We start from the raw sequence: 8,031 nt of genomic DNA, 5'->3' as shown, positions 1-8,031 counted from the left end.
GTCTAGTTCTCATTCCTGACTGATTCTGGTAATATATGCATTGATATTTTTTTCTTATACTCATATTTGTTATTCATAGGGCTACATTGTCTTTCAGACCATCCTCTTAACAATCAGCATGAATATTGAAAAACACAAATCGTCATTTTTGCATCATTATAATTTATTAATTTATTCATTTTATTGTTGTAACCAATTTATAATTTCAGTGTGGTAAAAGGACAACAAACATGTACCGATTTAACCTTTTGATCAGATATTGGTCTGTATGGTACATACATTGTGAATGGTTGTATAACTAAGGAACTACAAAGAAAGAAAGCAGGCAATATCAATTCAATAGCGTAATACTTTGAAAAAGATCGATTATCAGTATTGGATTTATATATCGTAGAGGTCGCAACGTGTTGATGACTAGTGGTGCTTGGGTTTTTGGATTTACATATTATTCGTATTGTTACTAGCCAATTTATACGTATAGCAAATATTGCACAACATTTACTCACGATAGAAGTTTTAACATCGTCTATAATATTCATCATATAATGTATGTTTTCATTTTCTATTTAAAATAGAGACTCTCTAACTCTAAGCTTGTACTGCCATTTCCGTATAGGCCTAGGTCTAATAAGAGTATTTTATTATGTAACTGTGAATGAAAAATTTGATTAGTCTATATATATATATATAAATATATATATATATATATATATATTATATACTTCTTATATAGGTACATATATATTATTTTAAAGTCTATTTTCTTATACGTTCGTAAAATAGATTAATTTGTACCGGTTTAACCTTCTGATAAGATAATGATTGGTCTGTATGGTACATAAATTGTGAATGGTCGTATAACTAAGGAGCAAGCAGGCAACATCTATTCAATACCGTAGTACTTTGGATCGATTATCAGTATTGGACAAAGATCTTAAAGTTTGTTTTTTTTAATCTTTGGTATTTGATTTATATCTCGTAGAGGGCGCAGCGTACCGTATTAAGTATAACATTCAGTTAATATATATAATGTATGGCTTCATTTTCTATTTAAAATAGAGACTCTAACTCTAAGTTTGTAATGGCATTTTCGTATAGGTCTAATAAGAGTATTTTATTATGTAACTGTGAATGAAAAATATGATTAATCTCTATATAGATATATATATATATATATATTTTGTATATCGGTATTATATATTATTTTAATGTTTATTCTCTTATACGTTCGTAAAATAGATTATTTTTTGTAAAGAAATAAAGTCTATTAGAAATGTCAAGTTTTTGAAATTCTTATATTATTCTTTATATTAAAGTAAATTGTGAAGCAATCGTTTACCCACATGGTGCTTTATACGCCAGGCCTATGTCTCGCTATGTGGCTTAGGAACTCTTAATCCTGGGATTACATATCAATTTGTTCGGTCTACTTTAATACAGAAGCGCCGCCGTGAAAATCACCCTATTAGCGCTTCTTCAAAAATATCGACTGATTTTTCTACAAATACCGTAACTCAAAAACTAGAGGTCGGATAAATTGAATTGAAACGGTTTATAGAAGGTTATAAATGTAGCTATTGCAAATAATTTACTCAAATATTTGGCTCCATAATTTTTTGGTTGAATTACGAAAATATAGGAAATATTTGTATGTTTTTAGCGGGATTTGAGCTGGTTTATGAGGAGTCGTTTCATAACTCTGCCTACAATAATCCGATCACTTAGGTTGACGTGGCAACAGAAAGCAAATTTTCTTGTGATCGTTTTTATATATATAAATTAATCTAATTGGCTAAAATTTTCTTCCGTCATTTTAAAATTTTAACAAAGGCAATCAAGAACAAAATCCGCCCGTGCTCACAGCCGGCCAAGGGAATTGGCTTGTTCCATTTTCTGAACTGAAGAAAATAATGGTGCCTGCTGTATCAAAGACTTGTTAAAATTTAATAAATGAATATGTTTGATAGTGGACACACTTTATTTCTACAGTTTTATGCATAAATTGGAATAAAAGGCAAGCATCTTACAACTAAGGTAAAATAATAAACTATCAGTGGAGCGTGAACAAGGAGACAAAATGGTGAAGAAAAAAAAAACACAATATATAAAGCATCGGTGCAAAACTACTACCACTTTAGACCAAGTATTTAGCAAAAACATATTGAAGACATAATAACCACAAAATCCTCAACCTCACTTTCTAATGATCAATGGAAAATGTAAGGAGGGAAAAGGGGGTAGAGGAAGAAAATGTAGTGAAAGAAATTAGAGGGAAGTAAAGGAAAAGAGAGACGGGTCGTAAGTATGAAAGAAAATATAAGAAAAGTAAAAAAAAAATGGAAAAAAGAGTAAAAGGTAAGTAAGGAAATACGACTAAGGAAATAAATATTTAACAATTATTATATAAAAAAAAAGTAAATATAATTCTGTATATTTAAATTATTTTTTTATTAACTTTATATATTTATTTATCTTTTATTGTTGTTATTCATTATTGTTACTCATTATTTTTGTTAGGTGAAGCTTTTAATTATTTTTACCACACCATGCTGTAAAGCGCATAGAAGTATTTTACATTATGCGCTATATAAACTGACACTTATTATTAACTTTTACGTTAATACTGAGACCAACTTACACTTTTATTGTGCCGTGCTGTACAGTGTCAATACTACCGGTATGTGCCATACAAACCGGATCATAACTATATAGGTTTACCAATTATACACTCTCTAGGTTGTTTGTGTACGAGGCCTAGGCTATGTTTTGTGATATTTCCCTCAACACACACTTTGATAATAATATATAAAATGTATAAACAAATAGACAAATAGATAATAACAGTGTACAAATGGGAATATAATATATTATGATCGTATCGAAATAGATATTATAACTGTGCATATAGAAACATAAGACGTCATTATCGTATCCAGCAGAGATGAATCGTTGTAAGGTATGAAAACAAGTGTGTCTATCGTGATTGGAACCTATCGCCTCCCGCTATCAATGCGGGTGCCGGGCCGGCCGCCTAAAAAGTTCTATGAAGGTATAGCCTCAGATCCATCTTACGTGAACGAAATATCAGAAATGAAATTTTACTACGCTCAGCATCATTACATCACATTCTGTGGATTGATTATCAGTGCGTCAGATGTAACACATGTAAAAATAATGAATCTTCTTTGAGGCTGTGTGAAAAATATCCACCACCGTTTGTACTGTGTGTAAATACTGCCCTCTACCGATTTGTTCTTTTTTTGAGAAGAAAAAAAAAACACGAACAAAATTAGATTCAAATGTACAAACTTCAAACACTTAAAGCACCGTCAAAAAAGTTAATTAATATTACACGATGTAAATGTTAATATGTATAAATGTATCTTATTAATTTTTTATTAGCTTTTTTGTGTAGTGTAAAATAATATAATACAGTTCAAGCAAATCATTCCGTATAAAATAAATTTTATATAATTATTTTGTTATACTGTAACATATGCGTATATACATACATTTATATTTACATATCCCATGGCTATAGTTTGTAAAAGAAGGTACAACGGTGGTGTGTCATAGTTCAGCTTGATTAACAAAAACCGTGAATTATCTTGCTCAAACACTATAGGCCTATATGTTACACTATAAATTTAGCTATGAAAATAAATGATTGTTAAGGATATTTCACTGGCTGGGAGCTATATGGATCATTACACCATATTACAACAATATGGATTCCAAGACAGAGTAATTAAAGTGATTAGGCCTATAATAGGATGAGTGAAGTATGTGTGTCTGTGCTAACAGGTCCGTAATCTATCACTCACGACCAATTTCAAGCGAGTTCAGCAGTCAAGTGCCGAACTGGTTTGCGGCCGAAACAGTCCTACACCGATATGATATGCTCTGGTTCATTTCAGCCAGGTCATTATGGAATTGCCTCTCCACGGCTGTTACAGTAGTCACAGACCAAGTACTTTGACACACGGTGCTTTTACCGTCAGGAATGCCCCGTTTTGTCACATAGCCACAATACTCGTACAAACATTGAAATTGCATTGTTTGTGGCATTACATAACAATCAATCAAATTAATCATTATACAAAATTAGGCAATACAGTATAAGTATATATGCAAAAAATATTACAACATAATATGATAATACATGGTAATATAAAATATTAGAGCATAAAAGTGTAAGAATATGAAGAAAACATGTTTAAAATTTAATATAAATGCTGCCTAATAATAATATGATGACTCAAGAAAGTGTTTAAATTACATTAAATATGGCGATGCAAGTGTGGACGGAGTTTATTAATGTAAGTTCGCAGAACTCTAAGTCAAACGCATTACACTAGCTATAGAAAGCATTGAAATAGCCATAGCCACAATATTGGTCAAATCAATAGAAAACATGTTAATAACACTATGCCAGCATGAAATTGCTGCTAGCATGAAGTCGCTATGGAAAGCATTGAAATAGCTATAGACCAGCATCAAATCTGCAATCATAAAATAGCTTTAGAAAGCATTGAAATAGCTATAGTAGGCTGCTAGCCTAAGATAGCTTTAGAAAGCATTGAAATAGCTATAGTAGGCTGCTAGCATAAAATAGCTGCATTGAATAGCTACCGTATAGAAGTTTAAAATAGCTATAGCATACAAAGCATTGAAATAGCTTTAGACCAGCATCAAATAGCTGCTAGCAAAAATAACTTTAGAAAGCATTGAAATATATAGAAGGCTCCTAGCATTAGCTAGCATAAAATAGCTATTGAAGCACTTTACCAGCATGAAATTACTGCTAGCATGAAGTAGCTATAGTGGAAAGCACTGAAATAGCTAAGGCACAGCATTTTACCAACCTGCCAAAGCTTCTAGCATAAAATAGCGGAAGAAAGCATTCAAATAGCGGAAGAAAGCATTCAAATAGCTAGAGGTAGCCTGTGTGCTGTGCTGCTTTGTTTGCCCTTTTTGCTATTCTTGCTGTGTCAGCAGCGCAAATAATTATGACTGGGCTCCAGTACCTAATCTTTGTCTTTAAATCGATTTTGGCACCAATGGCGTTCCATATTACCTATTTGCTTTGCGTTTCATAGTATACTTTTTCTTGGATTAGTTTCTAATTTCTAATTCGCATAAAAGTTTCTCAATATATACCTTCGCTAAATTAGCTAATACTAGGAAAACCTATAATTAGAGACTTGTGGCACGTCTACGCAAATAACTGTTGAAGTTATTATTTTTTTTTTGGGGGGGGGTTAGGGTTGAGCACATCAGCAGTCATTCGCAAATTGATAGGTTTTCGCACAGGTATTAATTCTGGTAATTGCCTGTCTCTTATACACATCTAGATGTGTATAAGAGACAGGGTGGGGGGAGGGGGGGTTTCTGGGCGTGAGGTCCACGGTCGAAGCCCCGGTGGGGTCGGCGAAACCCCCAAAGCAATGGGGATTTTTGTGCTTTATGGGTTTAAATACTGCTTAAAAGCAGATATGTTTGAAAAGGTCTTTGTCTGGGTGGGTCTGCAGTGCATTAGTTGGGTTGGAGGACTTATTTGGAAAATTTGAAGGGGGGGGGGTTTGCTAGAAAAGGGGGTTCTCCCGAACCATAACCCCCCCCCCCCCACTGGATACGGGCCTGCTGCTAATGAATAGTTGTTGCGCTATATTCCTGCTTTGTTGCTATTCATTTGATTCCGTGTTGAGTTGCATGCTGTGTCCTTAAATAGCTAGAAATAGCTATGAAAGCCACCCCAGTAGGAACTGTGTCCGCTATGTGTCTGAAATGAATAGATGTTTCCACAGTAGGAACTGTGTCCATTGTGTCTGCAAATGACGTAGGAAATTATTCGTTTCTGCAATACGCCATTCTGCTAACATGCCATCAGAATTTCATATAATTATTATAAACAGAGTAATTTTGAAATATGTAAATCAATTGTTGTTTATAGTAGTATAGGCGTGCAAAGATGCCCTGTAATTTGTATACAAAATAACTGTAAAACCTACAGCCTATAGATATTTAATTTCATCAATGAATGCATCCAAACTCAAGTCTTTGATGCATAAGTCGGTACACAATGCAATGTAAACCTTCTAGATATATGCCGACAATTTGGTATATATATATATAAATATCTATTAGTTAGGGTGGTGAACTTTGTGCGATTTTATTTTCTTAGCCCTCATATGAACGTACGCATAATTGCATCTTACTAGTGAGCTTTTGTTATTGTCTAACATATTGTACATACGAATTTATTACCCAGCACCAAGTCAAAGGATGACCATTGTACCATAGCTCAATGGAATACCACAGCACAACACAAGGTAATCCGTACCTTAGGCATAGACTCTGGGCATGGTTTTGTTCCCTATAGTGATTTCCGAGATTTAAAAATCCTGTGTATATTCCAACACGATTGAATGGATGGATTATGAAGTCTTATAGCCTAACTTACTTGCATTAGGCCTAAATCACCATCATAATAGTAATTTCATTCATAAAGTTTCATTTGAACCCTGATTTGACCTAATAATTTTTTGACAACGTACAAAATACTATGTCTTCGCAAAGGGCAGTATACTTAAAAAGAAAAAAGAAAAGAAACAATAATTTTCGACACATCTTCATGTTGTTCTACAGTATTCTTCTTCTTGTTCTTCACTACCACCACCACCACTACTACTACTACTACTACATACATTTTAAAAAAAAATAAGAACACATTTTGTAAGAACACTGAGGCTGAAATCGCATTAAAATTAAGTACAAAATAAGAACAAATTGAGGCTGAGATAAAATTTCAAATGAGGTTTTTCTTTTTAAAATAAATAAATAATTCTCCGACGGGATCCAGAGGTGGGGCCCCGGTGGGGGTCTGGGCCCTTTAGTCACATAATCCAAGTTGATACTAAAGTGCGTGTTGGCTGGGTTGTTTTGTTCGGGAAAGAAAAATTTTCTCCGTTGATTGATTTTAACGAAATAATTAGAAAACTCTCTAATATCTCAAGTTACTGCATGACCGTTTTTATATTTAATAAAACCAATTTCTTCTAATTTAAATACATTTTCCCACGAATTCGTGATAAAATTCGTACATCACGCATAGACTTGCGCTAAATGCGTGACAAATTTATGATCACGCATGTGTTTCTGCAAAATGCGTGTTTCATCCAAAATCACTTCGAAATGCTGGACCGTCCCGTGCGATGCGAGACGGTTGGTAACTATGTGACAGTGACATCTATCGGCAGAGAGCAGAGTAAGGAAAGAACATTACTTTATAGTTAGATTCTGCTACTCAACTTAAAGAACTTGTACGAAAATAATAATAGCATGAAATTGAAAAACGATCTTGCAATGGGTAGGTGATATAGAATAAGCTCAATTTTTATCATAAAATGCACTAAAACAAATACATGTTTATACCTTTGGTTACGTTTAATTTACTAGAAATTACCTGTTAATTATTATTCAAAGAGTAAAGCCTAATGGTGATAATAAATGTGTTTATTTATCACTTTGAGACTGATCGATAACTATAGACCAAGGAGAGTTGTTCGTGATCAATACTAATTAATTGCTTCAATAAGCTCTCGATAATGTAAATTGTATAATTTTCACCGCGGTTAATAACAGTCTGATCTGTACGGTATAGGTGATTTACCAATTCCCGATATCATACAATCAGGGAGATGTAAAAAATAAAAAATATTTTTTACATCTCCCTGATACAATATACCATAAAACATTATTTATTCGGTAGTACATTAGAATGGTCTTCACACAACGCGGTTACCATAATGTTAGTTGTTTTGTGACAATTTCAAATCGCATAATTAACACGATAATGACCGTGGGAGTATATTGATATGGTAGTGTCAGGTTCTTCTCTCCTAAAATGTGTGTTAATTTGATGAACAAAAGAAAATAGACAAACAAAACCCGTGAAATATAATCCATTGTGTTATTGATGCATGTCGAGGGGATATTGAAACAACCAATCTCCGACACGTTGTCAAATGC

The sequence above is a fragment of the Anneissia japonica genome, unplaced genomic scaffold, assembly GCF_011630105.1.
Source record: "Anneissia japonica isolate Jap-2015-1 unplaced genomic scaffold, ASM1163010v1 scaffold1696_len571195_cov180, whole genome shotgun sequence".
In the NCBI taxonomy this organism is placed as follows: Eukaryota; Metazoa; Echinodermata; class Crinoidea; order Comatulida; family Comatulidae; genus Anneissia; species Anneissia japonica.
This window is presented reverse-complemented; position numbering follows the sequence as displayed.